General features: G+C 40.3%; 1 protein-coding gene across 5 annotated transcripts in view; it reads right to left on the bottom strand.

Annotated features, from left to right (window-relative positions):
* STYK1 (serine/threonine/tyrosine kinase 1) overlaps positions 1 to 19,156 on the bottom strand; it is a 46,114-nt gene extending 26,958 nt beyond the window's left edge. For 3 of the 5 annotated variants that reach the window (XM_057556610.1, XM_057556614.1, XM_057556615.1), the window contains exons 1-3: positions 19,024 to 19,145; positions 888 to 1,010; positions 227 to 361 (exon numbers count right to left, since the gene is read on the bottom strand). The gene's annotated coding sequence lies outside the window, so the exon portion shown is untranslated. Of the gene's footprint in view, positions 1 to 226; positions 362 to 887; positions 1,011 to 19,023 lie in introns of all 5 variants that reach the window. The other 2 variants (XM_007196068.2, XM_057556611.1) reach the window with 2 other exon arrangements.
* Between the last annotated feature and the right edge of the window lie 2,850 nt (positions 19,157 to 22,006).

The following is a 22,006-nucleotide window of genomic DNA, read 5'->3' as shown; positions in this document are numbered from 1 at the left end:
CACACACACACACACAGAAGCACACTTTCTCGTCCTCTGATAAATGAGTCCCAGATGCAGGCAGGCAGAGAGACAAATAGACAGGAGACTCCACAATCAGGAAATCAGCTCAGCCTCCGTTCACCTCAGTGCTTTGTCATACAGGGTGTGTCCTTGTCAGGGCTCTATACACAGAAGGTAATTCCAGGTAAACAATAGCAAATGCCTGGCAAGATGAAAAAGGCACCTGTGGGAACACATCACCGCCTCATTCTGCACCTTCAGGAGCAAAGAGTAGATTCACCGCCTCAGGAGTGGGCCAGCGTGCTTCTGAGCTGAGCCGTCTGGTGTCCGGGGAAGTAGTATCAGCGCTGACCTGGTGCTAGGATTACAGAGCAGAGGTTTGAAGTTCTAAGTCTGGGTTAGTAGGTGATTCACTGAGCATATCACTTGACCTTGTCTTTCCTTCTCTTCCTAATTTCGGGACCAAGACACCTGCTTCTCTCCTGAGGGTAGTAAAGAACTACAGAGAGCTGCAGGAAATGAATGACACCAGAAAAGGGGCAGGCCGGCCAAGAAGTCCCCACAACCAGGAATTCCCCCTTGCCTCTCTCAAATTCTGAAGGCTCCCTTGGACCTGCATCTTCCTACCCACATCATGGCAGCCCCAGAACCTCACAAGTTTTCATTCCTATCCCTCCCCTGCCTGTAATTTCCTTTGGGGTAATAGTAAGAGAAGGAGCTCTGGAGTAGGGCTTCTATTTGAATCTCAGTTCTACTATTCACCATGACTGTGTATAAGTTATCCTAACTTTCTGAGCCTCTGTTTTTCCACCTGTAAAGTGGAGACGATAATATCTACCTTCCAAGGCTGTTGAAAATTATATGGGATAATTTATGTAAAATACCTGGTGTCGTGCCAGGTCCATTACAGGCAATCCATATACAGTATATTAGTCTCTCCCTTCTTCACCTGTTTTCCAGGTTGGGAGGTAGTCACACAGCTGTACCAATCAGGTAAGCATATACAACTACAAATAAAAAACCAAAACAAAAAAACCATTATCAAAATACTTATAATATTTGTGGATCTAAGTATATGTAGTCCTGTGTTTGAAGAGTGAGTTAAAGTAATCACAAATTAATGTGGGTTTTAAAAATCTGCATACAGGGACTTCCCTGGTGGCGAAGTGGATAAGGCTCCACGCTCCCAATGCAGGGAGCCCGGGTTCGATCCCTGCTCAGGGAACTAGATCCTACATGTATGCCTCAACTAAGAGTTCCCATGCCACAACTAAGTAACCTGTGAGCCACAACTAAGGAGCCCACCTGCCGCAACTAAGACCCACTGCAACCAAATAAATAAATAAATATTTTTTAAAAATCTGCATACACCAACAAGGTGTGATTTGAAAGCCTAAGTATTATACCTGCTAGGAGGTGTCTGAATTTAACAATCATGCTGGGCTTCCCTGGTGGCACAGTGGTTATGAATCCGCCTGCCAATGCAGGAGACACAGGTTTGAGCCCTGGTCCAGGAAGATCCCACATGCTGCGGAGCAACTAAGCCCGTGTGCCACAACTACTAAGCCTGCACTCTAGAGCCCAGAAGCCACAACTACTGAAGCCCACACGCCTAGAGCCCGTGAGCCACAACAAGAGAAGCCACCGCAGTGGGAAGCCTGCGCACCACAACCAGAGAAAGCCCACGCACCAGACGGAAGAGTAGCCCCCGCTCACCACAACCAGAGAAAGCCCGTGTGCAGCAACAAAGACCCAACACAGCCAAAAATAAATAAATAAATAAATAAAATAAATTTAAAAAAAAAGAAAACACAATCATGTTGAGGAAGGGAGATTTAAACATGGTGGATCAAAGAGCATCATGCTGTGAACAAAGGTACAAAAACAGATAGAATGCTCTAATAAATAGTGATATAATTAATTAGTTAATTAATTAACCTCTGTCTCTAGATTCCTCAACTCCTTCTAGCTGGTTCCATTGATACCATCTATCTGCTGGCTCAATCTTCACCCAGGCCCTGAACCCATCTTGACAGAGGCAGTAAGGAGATCAATAGTGATCAATAGTCTCAGTTCCCTTCTCCCCTTCCTCTCACCATCCTCCCCAGTTTGAGAGGACAAAACCTCGATCCATTTTCACAAGGCATGTCTGGTCACCCGTGCTTTGGATCCAAGCACTGTCCAATCTGGGGTCCCATCCTGAATCCATCCTCATGGGTGTATAGGGTCTTACTGTCCTCTCTGCCTAAATGAATCCTCCTTCATGAGATCAGAACTTTGCTCTATACTCTGGTTACTGAGGTTCTGCTACGAATGGGAAGACATCTCCCCCCAGATAAACACCCCTGCCGGCCTAGAGCCTGAATCATGGCCATCACCCCATCCCTGCTCTATTTCATGTCTACCCACACACCCCGGGACCTCTGGCCCCTGTGTTCTGTTCACGCCACCAAAAACCCAAGTTGCTTATTCTTGCCTGCATTTGACTCTATAACTGAACTGTCCATCTTTACCTACTGTCTACCTCTGCAACCTAGTTAGTTTATCTCACATCTCTTGCTCAGGCGTTTGGTCGTAAAGCTGATGAAAATTTAGAGAAAAAAGTCACCAGTGGATACAGGCAACATGGAGATCACTCTTGGCCATAGAAAGAGTAGTGTCAGGGCAGCAGCAGAGCCAGAGAGTGGTGTGGTTCAGGGAATAAATAGAAAGTGAGGATGTGGAGAAAATGTGTTTAGGCAGCTTTTTAAAGATGTTTAGCTATGAATGAGAAGACTAAGATAAGGAGTTCAGGGAGAGCTCTTATAGGTGGTTTGTTTGGAAACTTAGGGCTCCAGCAAGATGAGGAAGGGAACTAGCAACATCCCAGCATGAGGTAATCTTTTATTCTAAAAACAAAACAAATCAAACTTTGAGCCCGAGAGGCATGTTCTAAACCTGAATATATGACAAAGCTTAACACACACATACACACACACACACCTACCCATAGACACACTCACACACAATGACACTGAAAAATAGAAAGATTAATAGAACATGTAAATATCCTATAAATAAAACACATATTTAGAAATTTAATATAAAGAAGTCAGCATGAAAAAAACAAGCAGATTCTCAAACTTGGGCTGTACACTAGAATCTTTTAGTGAGCTTTTTAAAAAAAATACTAGTACTAGTACTGGAGCTCACCACCTCCCAACCCTGGAAGAGATTATGATGATTATGAATCCAATAGATTATGATTTCACCTATCAGCATTGAAAAAAGGAAGAGTATCTCCATGCTTCCCAGGAGATACTAAACTATACCTGGGTATTGAGAAGTACTGAGATAGATTACGCATTATATGAATTATGCATAATATGCATATTATGGGTTACTCATTTGGCAAAAATACTTTAGATCCTTGCTTCCCCCCTATGTAAAAATAAATTTTAGTTGGAAAAATGACTGTATGTTTTAAGAAACATAAAAAATAACAGTATAAGTTATATTGGATTGGCAAGGACTTGCTAAATTTTAAAGAAAAGATTCTTTCCAATAGAAAAAAAAAAAAGAGATCAACCAATGAACAAATAAAAGCATAGAAATTTTATAGCAATAAATAAGAAAATCATTAAGGTGCCAATAAATAAATGGCCATGGAAAATGAAAAACTGAAGAAAACAAATTCATCAAACCAAAATGTTTAACAAATATGAAACCACGGGGGAGTAAGATTAAAGATATTCAGCTTAACTAGTAATTAAATAATACACATTAAAAGAAAAACAAGATGCAATTTTTTTTTTTTTTTTTTTTGCTTATCCACTTAAGAAAAAAATGAAAGAAAGAACTTTGATGCACTGAGGAGCTTTATTAAAAAGCTCACTCTTTTTTAGTTTTTTAAGGAGCCTCCATACTGTTCTCCATAGTGGCTGTATCAATTTACATTCCCACCAACAGTGCAAGAGGGTTTAAAAAAAAAAAACAAACAAAAGCTCTCTCTTTTTTTTGACACGTTATCAAAATTTCAACATTTACAGAAACAAATTTGGCAATATGTAAATGAAGAGCCTTAAGGACATTTATAATTTTGACCCGATAATTTCTATCCTAGGAGTCAATTATAAGAAGATCTTTTTTAAATGGAAGATGTTTCTGAACACAGACAAACATTTTTATTGTACTGTCATCTATTTCTCTTGAAAGCAAAAATATACATTTACTTCAAAATAATCCCAGGACTTGAAGGAGAGTGGGTGGAGATGTAAAAAAAACAAGATTGACCATGTGTTGAAAAGTGTTGAATTAGGGTGATTAATACATCGGTAGCCGTCTTCCCATCCTACCTACTTTTTTCTGTTTTTGTATAGATTTGAAATTTTCTACAAAAAAAGATAAAGAAGATATCTTTTTTCTATAAAAAAGATAAAAATTTAAACAAATTATCATCAAAAAGAGTGTAATGGTTAATTTTTGTGTCAACTTGGCTAGGCCATGCTACCAAGATATTTGGTCAAACATTATTCTAAATGTTTCTGTGAAGGAATTTTTAAAATGAGATTAACATTTAACTCAGTGAACTTTGAGTAAAACAGATTACCCTCCATAATGTGGGTGGGCTTCATCAAATCAGCTGAAAGTCTTAATAGAAAAAGACTGACCTGCCCAGAAGAAGAGGGAATTCTGCCAGCAGACTACCTTTGGATTCAAATGGCAACTCTTCCCTGGGTTTTCACCTACCCTGAAGATTTTGAACTTGCCAAGTATCCATGGATTTCATATATCTTCATAGGTTGGATAGGTAGATATATTGATGACTGATAGATAGCTAGATAAATACACACACACACACACACACACACACACACACACTTCTTGCTGATTCTATTTCTCTGGAGAACCCTAACTAATACAAAGAGGGATGTTAAATTTTTCTATAGCTATAGAGTGGAATACTATAAATACATTAACTTTATGTTCATGAAAATTTTTAATAAATGGGGAATTTTAATGGTAGCACATTAAATGATAAAAGCAGATCTTTAAAATATACATATATAAGCGAAGCCCACACCGGTACTGGTTAGGGGGAAACACCTGTGCAGGGGAACCCAAAAGAGAAATATATCAGAATGTTACAGCAACAATGGTGACAGTAAGATTGATTTTTTTCCTCCATTTTTTATTTTTCAGATAGTCTGAATTAAGCCTTCATTATTTTATAATAAAAAAATGAAAAGGAAGAAAGTCTGGAAGGCAGAAAAATTTGAAAGCAGAGACATCAAAAGAAAACTGGCTGAGGGTGACAGAAAAGACAGAAGAAAAACTCTTCTTTAAAATCTTCTTCTTAACTAGTGATCAGAATTAAAGATAAGGTAGAATCACTAAGTCAAGATTTATGGCTTCAAAGAGGGCTCTCTTGGCCTAAAGTCAAGGTAAAGCGCTGACGTTTATCAAGTCCTTTCTTATTGCTTGCTGGAGGCATTATCTTTCCTATCTGGGAAACAGACAAGTTGGAACTTTCGGGAACAAAGTTAATATATCATCTTCATTAAACTGTGGTATAGTAGAAAGAACACAGGCACCAGAGGTGGAGATGCAGAATGGATTTATCTCAACCTTGTAAAGCCTTGGTTTTCTAATTTTTACAACTGAGATCATCATGACCACTTAGCTCAGAGGATTCTAGTGAGAATTAATGAGATTGTAAAAGTGTTCTTCAATGGTAGTAGTTACAAGTTCCTCTTCTAACAAGAATCCATGTGTGTAGCATAATTACTTTTCAGACCAAGGGGTCCAACGTACTGTTCCTGAATAATATACTCTACTTGACGGTCTCTAACTCTGATTACTACTGGCCCACCATGATGATCTCAAGAGAGTGTGGCTTTCCTTCAAAGCACTGGCATAAATGTGGATAAAATCCCTTTCTTCTTAACACAGGCACAACATAATGAAAGTGCCAAAAGACTTGCTAAATGTTAAAGGAGAATAGTTGGAAAATAAATTCAGTGAGCAAAAAAACGCAGAACCACTGCGTGTGCGCACGCAGATATAGCGAATGTGGGTGTGGGTGAGTAGGGTGCGTAGGCGTGTATTTTCTTAAATAGAAGTGAGCGATTCTTCTATAGCTGGCCTGTTATCTTAATATAGCCCCAGTGCAGCCCAACAGCTGGCCCCATCTCAGCCATCTGCCTTTGTCCCTTTCTTCCCTGCTCTGAACTTATATGCATGAGGAAGATGCTTTGTTTTTAGATGCTTCTTTCTTTGAGGTCTTTTATATCTTCCACAACAAAGGCCAAAAAGGCATACTCCCAAGCTTCAGCTACCTTTCAGTCTTTATTACAAGTCTCAGAAGTATAGCCCAATGCATTTCTGAAACCCAATATACCCATTTCTGCTACTAATTAGCTGCGTACTCTTGAGCAAATTACTTAATTTCTCTTAAACCTCATTTTTTTTCACCTGTTAAATTGGGTTTACAGTATTATCTAACTCCAAGAGTCGCTGTAAGAATTAAATGATCCTTAGAACAATACCTAGCACATAGCAAACAGTAGCTATTATTAATTATTCCTATAATAATTATAGAAATAAAAATATTCCTATAATAATAACTATTATTATTATTATTCAAATTATGATATCTTCAAATGACCTCTCCTTTTGGATAAGATTTCATACCAATGTCATGACATAATAGCACAATTAGAATACTCATATATCTGTGTATCACAGGAATAAGAAAATTATTTCCTGAAATCTAAATTTAATGTATCCTTATAGTAAATATTACCAGGCTTCTACTACAATTTTCTCACCTTCCTTCTGTGAAGTACCTGATTTTTTTAAATCTTAAATTTTCAACTTTCGTGTTCTTTTTTATAAATTGCTTCATAGTTTTTAAATTTAAAACATCGTATACTTACAGTAAAAGTAGATAAAACTGATTGTAGATTTCCTTTCCCCGACTCTAACCCCCTCCCAGATTTAAACCAGTGTGGCTGAAGGAGTTTTTTGAAAGTTTCAGCGCCCAAGATGCATCAATTAAGTCAGAATCAGAGTCTCTGGGAATGGGAACAAAGTACTGGGATCTGCTAAAGCTCTGAAGGTTAATTCCAGTATGCAACCAAGTTTGGGAACTCTGCCTTAAACCCGCATTACCTTCCTTTCTTACTTAATACAGAGGAAACTCACCAGGCTCTAATTTAATAGATAAGGTTCTGGGACTTTCCTGGTGGCACAGTGGTTAAGAATACGCCTGCCAATGCAGGGGACACGGGTTTGAGCCCTGGTCCGGGAAGATCCCACATGCTGTGAAGCAACTAAGCCCGTGTGCCACAACTACTGAGCCTGTGCTCTAGAGCCCTCGAGCCACAACTACTGAAGCCTGCGTGCCTAGAGCCCATGCTCCGCAACAAGAGAAGCCACCGCCATGAGTAGCCCGCGCACCGCAACTGGAGAAAGCTCGTGTGCAGCAACGAAGACCCAGCGCAGCCAAAAATGAAAAATATATATTTATTTTTAAAAATACATAAGGTTCTTTTTATTTTTTCATCTTTATTGGAGTATAATTGCTTTACAATGTTGTATTAGCTTCTGCTGTACAACACAGTGAATCAGCTATACGTATACATATATCCCGATATCCCTTCCCTCTTGAACCTCCCTTCCACTTTCCCTATCCAACCACTCTAGGTCATCACAGAGCACCGAGCTGATCACCCTGAATAGATAAGGCTCTAAATTGGCAGCTACGTTTTAGTACTCTCTCTTTCTCTCTCTTTGGCCAAATATTATCATTCCCCTGTGTTTTAATTCCTAATCTATAACATAATGTATTATCATTCTTACACTACCTAACCAGAGACATTCTGACAAATGACATAAAACATATGAGAGGACATTTACAGTTTTAGAATAAAAGGATTTCAGAATCATGTTCCACCCTCCCGCACCCAACACACACACACACACACACACACACACCCCACACACACCCACTGCCATCTCTTCTGAAGTTCCCTTGCTTCCCACAGGTAAAGCTTTTCTATAGTAATAACTTGGGGATCTGTTAAGCTTTGTTAAGGTATTCCAGAGAACTTCAAGCCAACTCTGCTCATTGCCCTATCATTTATTAGTCATACTTTTTCTCATATATCACTACTAATAATCTTTAGGGAGACAAAGTTCAATGCATCTTTAAAAAGATGATATGAGATTCACCTAGGAGAAAAATCTGATATCGAATGAATTTTAAATAACGCTATACCTGTACCAGCGTGGATGCCAGTATAATGAGGCCCTGGCATTAATCTTCAGGCTTCGGCTGCCTTCTGCCCTGGAATTCGCCATATTTTCGTCACCCAGATTATTTCTCAATAGAAAGTTCTAGGAGAAATGTACAGTAAAAGGGAAGAAACCTCTCCTAATACAAGCAAAGGAGTCACGAGATCTAAGTAATGATTCTGGGTCAGCAAGTTCTTGTGTGTGACCTTAAACAAGTCAATTAACATCTCTTTGGCAAAGGGTTGTATGTAAAGACCAAGAAATAATATGTAAAGAGTAAGAATACAAGGCATTATAATTATTTATTGATATCCAATGGAGAATATTCAAGAAAGCAGAACTATGATGAAATCAAGTATGTATAAAATATATTTACATAGTAGAAGAGAATTCAGAAGTGTAAAACCAGAGAAAGATGGACAACAGGGTTTTCCTCTATCCTTCTAAGTAGGGAATTTAATACCTTATATCATTCCCTCAAAAGGGGTATGCAATCCAGTCCTTCTACTAGAATCTCTATTTGGTGTCTGTCAACAGACTGAGATCTACAGAAAAATCACTGTAATAAAATAAAATAAAAATAAAAATAACTGTAAAGGCACCCCTACAAAGATGCAGAAAGCAGTTTAAAGCAAAGGGATGCAAAGATTACCTGAAACTCCCGCCACCCTTCTGGGTTCTTGATTTGTCCTGGGAATAAAAATGTGGCAGGGACATGAACTTTAAAGGTTTGCTTGATCTTACATTTTGAAATGAAAGAGCAAAAAAGATCCCAACAAAGATAGGACAAGAGAACAACGATCATGAGGTTAGTGTCTAAATTCCAGAGGAAAACCCTCAGAGTTGTTGCCCAACACATTCAACTGAACAACAAAACTATATTAAGTACTGTTCACCATCCCTTGCTCTGGTTTTTTCTCTATATATCTCTCCTAACATATTTTGGACCTTTTTCCAGGACCCAGGTAGCAAGATTAAATTCAGGTATTGTATCCTTGGACCCACATTATCTTTCCCTCCTTTTCCACTAAACCCAGGCTCTTTTCACGAGTGAGCATGGAGCAGAGTTCAGACAATAAAGCAAATGAAGCAATCTGCTTTGGACTCCACCCTTAACTGATATTTATGCTCGGCACAGCTTCCTTGATACGGGTTTTTGCTTCCCGCTACTGCCTAGTACATTTTATGGCATATAGTTAAAATGACAAACACTTATAGAGTGCTCACCATGTGTTCGGCACTGTTCTAAGCACTTTATATATAGATAAAGAAACTGTGTCACAGAGAGGTTAAGTAACTTGCTCTAGATCACACAGCTAGTAAGCAGGGATTTGGAACTTCAACCCAGGTTGTGTGGCTTTAGAATCTGTGTTTTTACATTATACTATATACTGCTTCCATAGCAGATTCTCAAAAACTTTTTTTTTTTTTTTTGAAAATTAAAATTACCTTTAGGGACTTCCCTGGTGGCGCAGTGGTTAAGAATCTGCCTGCCAATGCAGGGGACACGGGTTCGAGCCCTGGTCCGGGAAGATCCCCCATGCCGTGGAGCAACTAAGCCTGTGCCACAACTACTGAGCCTGTGCTGTAGAGCCCTCGAGCCACAACTACTGAGCCCGCGTGCTACAACTACTGAAGCTCGCGTGCCTAGAGCCCATGCTTCGCAACAAGAGAAGCCACCGCAATGAGAAGCCCGCGCACCGCAACGAAGAGAAGCCCCCACTCGCCGCAAGTAGAGAAAGCCTGCGTGCAGCAACGAAGACCCAACGCAGCCAAAAATAAATAAATAAATAAGTTTATATTTTTAAAAATTACCTTTAATATTGCTTTCGGGTTTTTTTTAAATTGAGATATAATTCGCATACCATAAAATTCACCCTTTTAAAGTATACAATTCAGTGCTTTTTAGCATTTTCAGAAGGTTGTGCAACCACACTGCTAGACTATTTTAATCCCCCTCCACAAAAAAACCCTGTGCTGGTAGCAGTCACTCCCCAATGCCCACCTCCCCGCTCCAAGTCCCTGGGCAATCACTGATCTATTTTCCGTCTTTAAAGGTTCGCCTATTTGGGATATTTCATATAAATTGAATCATACAATTTGTGACCTTCTGTGTCTGGCTTCTTTCACTCAGCAAGTTTTCAAGTTTCATCCATTGTATTAGTGGGGGTTCTCTGAGAAACAGAACCAACAGGATATATAGAGAAAGACATACATAAGAGGAGATTTATTATAGGAATTGGTTCACAAGGCTATGGAGGCCAAGAAGTCCCACAATCCGCCATCTGCAAGCTGGAGAACCAGGAAGTCTGGGGCTAGAATTCAATCTGAGGCTGGAGGCCTGAAAACCGGGGTCCCAGAGTCTGAAGTCCATATTTCTCCTTATGCCAATAATGCATGGTCTTAATTACTGCAGCTGTGTAGTATGTTTTAAAATTATTAAGTCTGGGGAATTTCCCTGGCGGTCCAGTGGTTAGGACTCAGCGCTTTCACTTCTGAGGACCTGGGTTCAATTCAATCCCCGGTCGAGGAACTAAGATCCCCCAAGCCGTGTAGCGTGGCCAAAAAAAAAAAAAAAAAAAAAAAATTAAAACTATTAAGTCTGAGTCCAACAACTTTGTTCTATTTTTGAAGATTTTTTGGGATACTCTATAAAGTCCCTTGTGTTCCCTCTTATATGAATTTTAGAATCAGCTTGACCATTTCTGAAAAAAAATCTGGAATTTCAGCAGAGACTGCATTGACTGTGCCCATCAACTTGGGAGGACTGCCGTCTTAACAATATTAAGTCTTCCTACTTCCTACAGGATGTCTTTCTACTGATTCAGTTCTTTCATTTCTTTCAATGATATTTTGTAGTTTCCAGTGTACAAGTCTCATTTATTGTTAGCATTTGCAGGTCTATGGCCTCTAAAGGTTAAATCAGAATTTGTGTATGGTTTGGTGATACCACAGAATGTTCTGTGTCTGAGAAAATCAGTTCTAGAACAGGTTGCACAGTACATGTCTCCTAGAAGCTGGCCAGACATGCCTTATATAAGATAATAGAAGCCCACTACTGATCTCTCTCATATCTGGATAAGTACACAGACTATACAGCACCACACTCTGTAGCTCTCAGTGTCAGAAACCAGTTTATTTTCTTTGACCTCCTGAGTTGGTCTCAGTTTCTTAGGTTGCCATGAATTGGCGGGACTAGAGAATGTAACAAAAGAGTCACATCTCTAAATTGCTAGCAACATAAATGTTTCTATAAACCTAACCTACAAAAAAATCTGTTCCCTGGGCACCCAAAATTTGTTTGATTAAGGTTGAAATAAAAGCCACAGAGGTGCAGCCTCCAATACAGCTGTTAAACTCAGATATGAAGATATGGGGATTTCCATCTAGCACAGAGTTCTATCCCAAGGTTCAGTGAACTTTTTCAGAGTGATTGATCTCACACACTATCTAGCTCTCCATAAGCCCACAACCTGTGGCTTTGCTGATACTATCAAGTCTTTATTGCCCATCTGTTTGTAGATAACCTAAACTCATACTTTTATTTGTAAGTCAGCTTGCCTCTAGTTCCCAGTGCATTAACTCAGTGAATTAAAAATAATCAATTTTAATATCAGCCCAAGAAAAGCAGACCTAGAAAGATAAAGGTGGTGGTGATGAAGGGGAGGTGCTTTACAGATAGTTACAAAATAGCGTTTGGTTAATCTACATTTCTTTTTTTCCCAATCCTAAAAACTTGGAGTGTTCTTCAGAGTTATTTATTTATTTATTTTTGGCCATGCAGCATGTAGGATCTTAGTTCCCCGACCAGGGATTGAACCCGCGCCCCCTGCAGTGGAAGCGTGGAGTTTTAACCACTGGACCGCCAGGGAAGTCCCTTAAGTTATCTGCATTTTTATGGTAGCAAGTCATTCAGAATAATCCATGGCTGTTTTAAGAACTTCCTACTGCATGTGGAAACTAAGATCTAAGTGAAAAGGTGACTCGCCTAGGGTCAGACAATAAATCAAAGATCTAATCAGATGTGGGACCTTCTGATCATGAATCCATTATTAGACCATCTTAAGAGTGGAACATGGGTGAGGACAAGAAAGACAGGGCATGAAATCGAGGTCACTTGGTGTTAAGGGAGCTATTTGGGCTTCAAGAAGGGATGCAAACGCAGCAGTTTCACCTTTCAGTGCCAAAAAGCCATTCTACTCCCACATCATAAACCACCACTGTATCTCCTGTGCCACTACAGACACAGCTCCCTGCTAAAGAAACTATAAAAACAGCAATGCTGCCTTCCATTTCTTATTCTGCTTTACAGGTACACTGTGAGATGCAACATGAACTCCACAAATGCATTCTAAACATGTACAACCAGAAGAGCCCTTTGAAAGCAACCAAAAAAGCCCTAACCTCCATAAGTAGCAGGTGAGGAAACTGAGGCACAGGATTTCGGTGTCTCCCAACAGCTTATTAGAACTTAAGCTAAGACTAGCCTCGTGTGCCTTGAATGTCCATCTGGTGCTCTTTTACTATAATTTTCCACCCTTCAAAAGGCTGACTGGATATTTGATCTCTTCTTTAAGTTAAGTTTTGTACAGATGAGGATAAGGAGGAAGATCCTAGTTCTTAGAATTCATAATGTGCCTATAGTTTCATAGTTTCTTCTGCCTGCCAGGCCTTTGGGTTGTATATGTGTCTGGATTAACCTCTGGAAATCTACCCCATACGTTTCCAAGGTTTTAGAGACTTTACATTCCAGTTGTATTTTCCTTGCTGGCACTGCAGGGCTTTAAGAATATTCTTGTGAATATTCTGCTTATTTATCCCTCCCCCAAAACTCATTTTGATTCATACTAAGATATCAGCCCCAAGGAACACTCAAGGGGTGAGGCACTGGAACCTATGGGGAAAGACCACGGAGGTAGGAGGCAGGGCAGCTTTAGACCACAGTGGTTGGATTTGTGGAATCTGCTTATAAATCCGGTAGAAAACAAGGCAGTCAAGACAGATTTTCAGCATTCCCAAGCTCCCCTCCCCCTTCCTTGAACCACAAGCCAAGCTTGTCACTTCTACTCAGATAAACAAGTCCCTTCCTGCTGCTGTAGCCTCTAACTAGCCAGAGGCAGCACTGACTTTGACTCTTAGCTGGAGGGGCATTGTACAGCACGTAGGCAAGGGTCAGCAGGCGATTTCCTTGTCTGGGTTAAGCTAACCCCATCTGACTTAAAAGGGACTTCAGAGAAGTTGATCCTAATGACACAAACTAGGGGTGGCTGGGTCTACAATTGGTCTTGAAAACTGATTATTCTCAGAAAAAAATAATGCTTAAGATCATCTTCTCTAAGCTCCAAATTATCATCTTTGGCAAATATTTTTCATCATTCAGGTGACAGCATAATATGAATATAACATAAATGGTGTCTCCCGGAGTTGTTCAACCCAACACCCCACATTTATCCAACAAAACAGTACATTTGGTTAAATCATTCAAAACGATGATCAGATGAAAACTAATAATTTTGAAGTCTTCTCCAGGAAGCTAACTGGCTTAACATATGAGTATTATATATGTATTATTGAGATTTTTCTATGGCTACAACATACACTTTGAAACACATTTTTTTTCTTAAACTTTAGCATGTGCTACAATTTGTTCTTAGTAGAATTCCAACATAGCCTAGAATTATATACATATAATAATTTTAATTTAGATCAATGTTCTAGAAACAGCACCATATATCTATGTATTTTGTCACCTGACAACTTTAAGAACCACTGTTAAGTATACAAAGATGGGGCAGTTTACTATGACTGAAGGTATAAGATGTTAACAGCTGTACAAGAAAAAAATTGAAGCAGGTTTCCCTTTCATTTATCATTCTTGCCAGTAATTTAGTCCATGAAAGTATAAAAGTGTAGGTCCAAAAAATTCAATCACTATCTTCAAGTTGCTATGATCATGCAATTGTCAAGAATTGGTTTTATTGAGGTGGAGTGGCCAAGAGGGTGGAGTAAAAGACCCTGAGCTCACCTCTGCCCACCAGCACACCAAAATTACAACTATTTACAGAGCAACTAGAGATGAGAATGACCTGAAGACTAGCAGAAAAGGTTTTTCACGATTAAAGATACAAAGAAGGAATCACAATGAGATGAGTAGGAGGAGCAGAGAAAGGTCTAATCAAGACCCACACCCGCAGCTGGGTGACCCACAAACTGGAGGATAATAACAATTGCAGAGGTTCTCACCAAGGAGTGAGGTTCTGAGTCCCACATTGGGCTCCCAAGCCTGGGGTTCCTGCACCAGGAAGTTGAGCCCCTAGAATGCCTGGCTTTGAAGGTCAGTAGGGCTTGCATAGGGAGAGTTGGAGGGCTTGCATAGGGCGAGTTGCATAGGGAGAGCTGCCTTGGAAAAAGAGACTCACTCTTAAAGGGCTCACACAAAATCTCACATGCTGCAAGACCCAGTGAAGAGTCAGTAGTTTTAAAGGAGCTTGGGTTAAACTCATGTGCTGATCTTGGAGAGCCTCCCAGAGAGGCAGGAAGAAACTGGGATTCCCTCTGGGAACACAGATGCTGACAGAAGCCATTTTGGGAACTCATTCTACTACAAGAACACTGGTGCTGGTGAAACCGAGTGGGGCCTGAGCACGGAGGCCTCCTTTTGTCCACCACTTCTTATAGGCAAGACTCCAGCCTCCATGACCTTCCCTGAGTTCCAAAGGGCGGATTTGAACAGTTGCTAATCTAGGGAGGAGCAGCCAGGAAACCACCTGAGGAAAGATTAAGGGGACCAGAGAAGCCCATCAAGATTAAGAGCCGACCACCTGAGATGAGATTAAGGGAGGGCAAGCCCTGCTCACACCCTAATCTTGTCAGAGACCCCACCTTTGAACCACTGCTGTAAAACCCTTCATCAAATCCTCTGGGGTTGAGACACATAGTTTTTCGAAGCAGAAGCCCAGTGTGTCTCCCTTTGCCTGGCAGAGTATTGAACAATAAAGCCATCCTTTTCTATTTCACCCAACACTCTGTCTCCAGGATTTGCACCGGTGTACAGAGAGGCCGAGCTTTCGGTAACACTGGCAAGCACCGTTTTGGAATCCTCCCTCTAGCCTATTAGCACCAGGGGCTTACCTGCCCACCAGCCAGTAGACACCAGTCCTAGGACCCCACAGGCCAAGAAACCAGCCATATGGGGGGAACCAGCCCTGGGAACCCCCCCCACCTCAAGCCCCACAAGCAGTCACCCAAGGACTCAGTTCCACCCTCCAGTGGGCCAGCATCCTCCACATGAGGCAGGGCCTGAGAGCCACTGGCTGGGGGCAAGCCCCGCCTACCAGCACACCTACAGTAGTCAGCTCACCACAACAGAAGGGTCCACGCAGCCCACATAGGGGGTACCCTTAGAGCATATGGCTCTGGTGGCCAGAGGAGAGTGTGATGATGGGCCCTATAGGATGTCTCCTATATAAGCCACTTCTCCAAGATCAGGATATATAACCAACCTAATATATGTATATATATATATATATAGGGGGCTTTCTTGGTGGCGCAGCCATTGAGAATCCGCCTGCCAATGCAGGGGACACGGGTTCGAGCCCTGGTCTGGGAAGATCCCACATGCCGCGGAGCAACTAGGCCTGTGAGCCACAACTACTGAGCCTGCGCGTCTGGAGCCTGTGCTCCACAACAGGAGAGGCCGCAATAGTGAGAGGCCCGCACACCATGATGAAGAGTGGCCCCCGCTTACTGCAACTAGAGAAAGCCCTCTCACAGAAACGAAGACCCGACACAGCCATAAATAAATAAATAATTTAAAAAAAAAAAAAAAGACTGCAAGAGGTAACTGTTCATAGAGTCAATACAGTCAGAGAAAGTTAAGCCAAAAAAAAAAAAAAAACCCTGAAAAAATAAATAACAAACAGAAATAAACAATTACCAGGTAAAGAATTCAAAGCATTAGTAATAAGGATGTTAACTAAATTAAGGAAAAGAATAGATGAACACCGTGGGAGTTTTAACAAAGAACTAGAATATATTTTTAAAAACTCAATCAAAAATGACGAACTCAATAACAAAAAACACACTAGAAAGAATGAATAGCAGACTAAGTGATACAGAAGAACACATACGCGATCTGGAAGATAGAATAATGAAAATCACCAATCATAACAGCAAAAAGAAAAGCAAATTTTAATAAATGAAGTCAATCTAAGAGATCTCTGGGATAACATTAAGTGCACCAATATTTGCATTAAAGGGGTTATCAAAGGAGGAGAAAGAGGGAAGGGGATCAAAACTCATTTATAATCACTTCAAAAAGAATAAAATACCTAGGAATAAACCTACCTAAGGAGGCAGAAGAACTGTACTCTGAAAGACACTGATGAAAGAAATTGAAGATGACACAAACAGATGGAAAGATATATCCTGTTCCTGGATTGGAAGAATTAATATTGTTAAAATTACCAGGCTACCCAAGGCAATCTACAGATTCAATGTAACTCCTATTAAAATATCAATGGTATTTTTCACAGAACTAGAACAAATACTTAAGAAAGTTGTATGGAAACACAAAAGACTCCAAATAACCAAAACAATCTTGAGAAAGATGAGCAGAGCTGGAGGAATCACTCTCCCTGACTTCAGACTAGACTACAAAGCTACAGTAATCAAAATAGCACAGTACTGGCACAAAAACATACACACAGATCAATAGAACAGAATAGAAAGCAGAAATAAACCCACGCACTTATGGTCAATTAATCTACAACAAAGGAAGCGAGAATATGCAACAGAGAAAAGACAGTCTCTTCAACAAGTGGTGCTGGGAAAACTGGACAGCTACATAAAACAATGAGATTAGAACATTTCTTTACACCATATACAAGAATAAACTCAAAATGGTTAAAGGACCTAAATGTAAGACCTAAAACCATAAAAATTCCTAAAAAAGAACATAGGCAGAACACTCTTTGACATAAATCATAGCAATATTTTCTTGGATCAGTCTCCTAAGGCAAAAGAAATAAAAGTAAAAAGAACCAAATGGGACCTAATTAAACTTAAATGCTTTTGCACAGCAAAGGAAACCACCAACAAAACAAAAAGACAACCTATGGAATGGGAGAAAGTGTTTGCAAATGACACAACCAACAGGGGCTTAATACACGAAATACACAAACAGTTCATCAAATTCAATACTAAAAAAACCCAAACAACCCAATCAAAAAAATGGCCAGAAGACCTGAACAGACATTTTTCCAAAGAAGACATACAGATGGCTAACAGGCAAATGAAAAGATGCTCAACATCACTAATCAGCAAGGAAATGCAAATCAAAAGCACAATGAGATATCATCTCACACCTGTCAGAATAGCTTTAAATAACAAATGTTGGAAGGGATGTAGAGATAAGGGAACTCTTGTACACTAATGGTGGGAATGTAAATTGGTGCAGTTGCTATGGAAAACAGTATGGATGTTCCTCAAAAAATTAAACATAGCATTACCATATGACCCAGCAAATCCACTCCTGGGTGTATATCCGGAAACATCAAAACACTTATTTGAAAAGATACATGCACACCAATGTTCAAAGCAGCATTATTTATAATAGCCAAAATATGGAAGCAACCAAGTGGCCATCAACAGACAAATGGATAAAAAAAGACATATACACGTTACATATGTATATATAATGGAATATTACTCAGCCATAAAAAAGGAATGAAATTCTGCCATTTGCAGTAACATGGATGGACCTAGAGAACAGCATGCATAGTAAAATAAGTCAGACAGAGAAAGACAAATACTGTATTCACACTTACTTGTGGAATATAAAAAATAAAACAAATGAATGTATATAGCAAAACAGAACAGACCCACAGATATAGAAAACAAATTAGTAGTTACCAGTGGGGAGAGGGAAGGGGGAAGGAGCAAGATAGGGGTGTGGGATTAAGAGATACAAACTACTTTGTATAAAACACATAAGCAACAAGGATATATTGCACAGCACAGGGAATAATAACCATTATTTTGTAATAACTTTTAACAGAGTATAATCTATAAAAATACTGAATCACTATGCTGTACACCTGAAACTAATATAATATTGTAAATCAACTATACTTCAATAAAAAAGAAAAAGAGAAGACAAATTAAGAAGGAAACCGAAATTCGGTAAACGAAGAACAGCATTATCAGACTGCACAATTTTTAAGCATGATTACAGATATTATCGCATCTCATTTAAATATCACAACAACCCCGTGAGGTAATTACGTTCTTAATTATGCATAAGAGATGAGGAACTGAAGCTGAGAGCAGGGAGCCCAAGGCGGCACTTCTGAACGACTGTATTGTCCTGTGACAAGTCCTGTAATTCCTGTACATGCTTGTTTCTATATATATCCCCTCTCCTGATGGCCTCCTCTCCAGTAATACACAGAGACCCCTCATCACTTCGCTTTCTGGCTGCCTCTGTCCTTGCCAAAATTGCTGAGGCAAGTTTAGCCTCTCCTTAAAAAAAGACAGAAGCCAAAACCCACGAGATGCTTGTTCCAAAGAAATACAGATTCATTCACCTGGTGATCGCTGCTCACATAAAATAGAAACAGCCACTCGCAACCATCCCACTTTCGGCCGCCTCCCTTTTTTTCTTCCCAAACATCAAAGTCCACCCAGAGCTGCATCACTGCCATCCCCCTCCCACCCTTAGTACCCCCAAACCCTTTTTACTACCGTGTCCTTCCTCTGGTCACTCTGTATTTCAGATGAAACTGGCCCAGCCAGGAAAAAAAAAAAAAAGAAGACTGTTTTGGGTAGGGCAAGCTGTGCCGTCCTCAAGGAAATGCTTTTCAGTCCCTCCTTCCCACTGTGGGGCGTGGCTGCCAGCAAAGGATGGAGTTTGGGCGGGTTCCCCACAAAGGAAAGTCTGCGGGCACTGAGGTTTCCGGGACTCACCACACATGAACCAGCAGGAAACCTCTGCCGAAACTGTAAAAGGTGGACTTGTTGCTGATCAACTTATTCATTTCCTTCACTAGCGATTGCTAGACAGGTATAAAGGAGACGCCTGTCCAGGTGAAATTATAGTCATGATAAAGCGCAACAGCGCCACCTCCTGTGCGACCCAATAACAGCTGCCTTCATTGGTGCTCAGAATGGTCAGGATTTGACTTTAGCTCCAGGGACAATCGCAACCCCAAGTCTTTACTGCGTGCACCAGATTATATTGACCACTGCTATGACATGAGGCAATAGATATGGGACAAGTGAAAATAAAAATCCCAGGAGTAGGTAATCAATCATTCACAAATGCTTTTTACATAATCCGTGTGCTCGGTTCTCCTCTAGGGATATAGTGATGAACAACTAGTTAGGTTACTGGCCCATATGGAATTTATGTTAACTTTTTTAAAAATTTATTTATTTATTTATCTATCTATCTATTTATTTATTTATGGCTGTATTGGGTCTTTGTTGCTGCGCCTGGGCTTTCTCTAGTTGCAGCGAGCGGGGACTGTTCTTCGTTTCTGTGCGTGGGCTTCTCATTGCAGTGACCTCTCTTGTTGCGGATCACGGGCTCTAGGCACACGGGCTCCAGTATTATTTGTGGAATGTGGGCTCAGTAGTTGTGGCGCATGGGCTTAGTTGCTCTGCGGCATGTGGGATCTTTCCAGGTCTCGAACCCGTGTCCCCTGCATTGGCAGGCGGATTCTTAACCATTGCACCACCAGGGAAGTCCCCCCACGTGGATTTTACAGTCATAGGAGACACTGAAGAAAATATACAGCTGGGAGAATTCCAAATTAGATACTAACACCTAATACATGTTCTATTCAAGAAATATAGGTCATAGATTGAATAGATGACCAGTTTGCTCAGCATTGTTAACAAACTAAGCAGAAATTGGGCATCATTAGAACAGAAAGAATTTGGGTGCAAGGTGATGTGGCACATTTAGCGACTGAGGTACTTCAGTTCTCTAGTCTTTGCTACTGACTGTTTTATTTCCTTCGGATCTCTTTTAAAATAGGATGAACTGTACTGAATGCCACTGAATTGACATTTAAGAATGGTTGATGGTTAATTCTGTTATGGGAATTTTACCTCAATTTTTAAAAAAAGAATGGATGAAGTCTCATCAGTCAAATTTTCTTCCCATCCTTTATGTCATAATTGATGAATAAAAGACACATGAGGGGCTTCCCTGGTGGCGCAGTGGTTGAGAGTCTGCCTGCCAATACAGGAGACACGGGTTCGAGCCCTGGCCTGGGAAGATCCCACATGCCGTGGAACAACTAGGCCCGTGAGCCACAATTACTGAGCCTGCGCGTCTGGAGCTTGTGCTCGGCAACAGGAGAGGCCGCGACAGTGAGAGGCCCGTGCACCGCGATGAAGAGTGGCCCCCGCTTGCCGCAACTAGAGAAAGCCCTCGCACAGAAACGAAGACCCAACACAGCCAAAAATAAATATAAATAAATAAAAATTTTAAAAGATAGTCGCATTATTAAAAAAAAAAAAGGACACATGAACTGATCTGAGCTTTATATTATGTAATCTCCTACTCTACTTCCCCAAAAACCCTGATCTCCTTGAAGGCAGAGACCATGGCTTACTCATTTTTGTAATTCCTGCAGCATCCAACATACTGCTAGATACCCATTCTGATACACAGAATTGTGTTTAAAAATCTAGTTTTTGTAAAGGACCCACTACAGTCATAGAAGTAATAACCTCTAGGACCTAGAAATTTTTTAAAATATATACAGATAGAACAAAGGGGGATTCAAAAGTTTTTTCTCCAATTTTAATAAACAATTCAAATAAATGATGAATTTTTAAAATTTCTGAGATAGAGAAAACTCTGGAAATAACTGCACAGACACAGAAACACCTACATACATGCTGGATAGAGAATCTTAAACAGAAGATATAAACAGGAGGCATATATGTATCACTGGTCCCACACATATATGCATGAATAAGGTGTCTAGATATCCCTTATTTCTCTTTTCTCTCCAAGTGTTCATTCCCTTATAATTTCAATTATTACCTCTGTCTCAAATTTCTGTCCCTCTTACTCATTTTCAGCAATGCTTCAGTCCATCCTTCCCTGCCAGATGGCTATTTCAGCCTTGCCATTCGTTCAATCAGCATTTATTGAATGCCCATTTTCCGCTCTGTCCATATTAAGTACTGAACAGCAAGAGGTCACCCTGAAATATATACTGGGGACCTCTTCATTCTGCAGTTTAGTCCATACACACCTCTACCAGATCCTCTAAATTCCTACAACAACACTCGTTCCTGTGTTATTTAGTGTATTCTGTCGGATTCTACAAATGTGAGGAGGAATTCCAGCTTGAAGACTGGTGGGGTGGACCCTCCTGAAATCTGTTTACGTGAGGCATGGAGAAAGCCCTAGAAAATTGTTAATTATAAGGAAAGAGTCAGAGCAAGAAGGCTTTGCCCAATGACAAGAATAGAATGATGTTCAGCGTTGTGTCTGTCTCTTAAAGTCCTTTGGCCTAGACCTCATAACATAACTGAGCCTCAGGAAAGGTGACCGTAAGTACAACTGGGAGAGTTATTTCACAAAACAGAAAAACAAAACAAAGCCAAAAAACTATGATAGACTTTGGGTAGCATTGCTTTGGAACTGTTTCAAAGGAAGTTAACACAAAAGCGAGGCAAATGGATTCTTCCAACTTTATCTGAA

This window comes from Balaenoptera acutorostrata, chromosome 11 (assembly GCF_949987535.1).
Source record: "Balaenoptera acutorostrata chromosome 11, mBalAcu1.1, whole genome shotgun sequence".
Classification (NCBI taxonomy): Eukaryota; Metazoa; Chordata; class Mammalia; order Artiodactyla; family Balaenopteridae; genus Balaenoptera; species Balaenoptera acutorostrata.
This window is presented reverse-complemented; position numbering and strand designations above follow the sequence as displayed.